This window comes from Triticum dicoccoides, chromosome 5B (assembly GCF_002162155.2).
Source record: "Triticum dicoccoides isolate Atlit2015 ecotype Zavitan chromosome 5B, WEW_v2.0, whole genome shotgun sequence".
Taxonomy (NCBI): Eukaryota; Viridiplantae; Streptophyta; class Magnoliopsida; order Poales; family Poaceae; genus Triticum; species Triticum dicoccoides.
Genome location: NC_041389.1, coordinates 431,779,542 through 431,780,408, shown reverse-complemented (window position 1 = coordinate 431,780,408; position 867 = coordinate 431,779,542).

Below are 867 nucleotides of genomic sequence, written 5' to 3'. Positions count from 1 at the left end.
CGCCTTCACAACCCGCCCCTTGCTATCCCGAAATTACAACGCGTGCGAAAACTTCCTCCAGCTACCAAATCCCGACATGCGAAATCCCCCTTCTAACCCTGAGCTGAAAGGGCCGGTAGTTCAAATTGGTGAGGGGTACTTTTGTAACATACCCTACATTTTGGACAAGCGCGTCCCTAAGTCATGCTTCACCCCCTCCCATCGCCCCCTTTTCTCCATTTGAAATCCCAGGCCGCCATAACCTCTCCGCTCCAGCCGCGAAACCCCACCCTCCTTCGTCCGCCACGTCACCGCTGCCTAGCCGGAGCCTCTTCCCTGACGACGTCGTCCACCGCAACAGATCGACATCCCTTGTCCACCTCCCTGGATGAGGATCTGTCATCCATCTCGCCGTCCCGCCAGTTCAGCCGCCCCGTCCTCCACCTCCAAGGAGCTTCTCCAACGATCGCCTCGTCTATCGCGGCTGCTCCATCCCCACAACGCCGCCTTAACCTGCTCCATCGGAACTGCAGCATCCTCACCGACTCCTCGGACGAAGCCGAGGCCTAGTCGGCGCCACCAAGGAGGTTGTACACTCATCGCATCGCACCTTCTCCTTAACTCGACCTCTCGGTGCCGATAGTGCTCCATCCCGCACCCCCATGGAGCGGCTACCTTGAAGCCGGCGCCGCGGGCGACATCTCCATGGCGGCTCTCCCCCAGTGCGAGGCGCCTTCGGCGGTGGCGTCCATACCAGCCAGATCTGCTACTGCTGCTCCGGCTCTCGCTCGCTCGCTCGCGCTGCTACTGCTGCTCCGGCTCTCGCTCGCTCGCTCGTGTTGTTGCTACTGCTCCGGCTCTCGCTCGATCGCTTGTTTGCCCATCTGC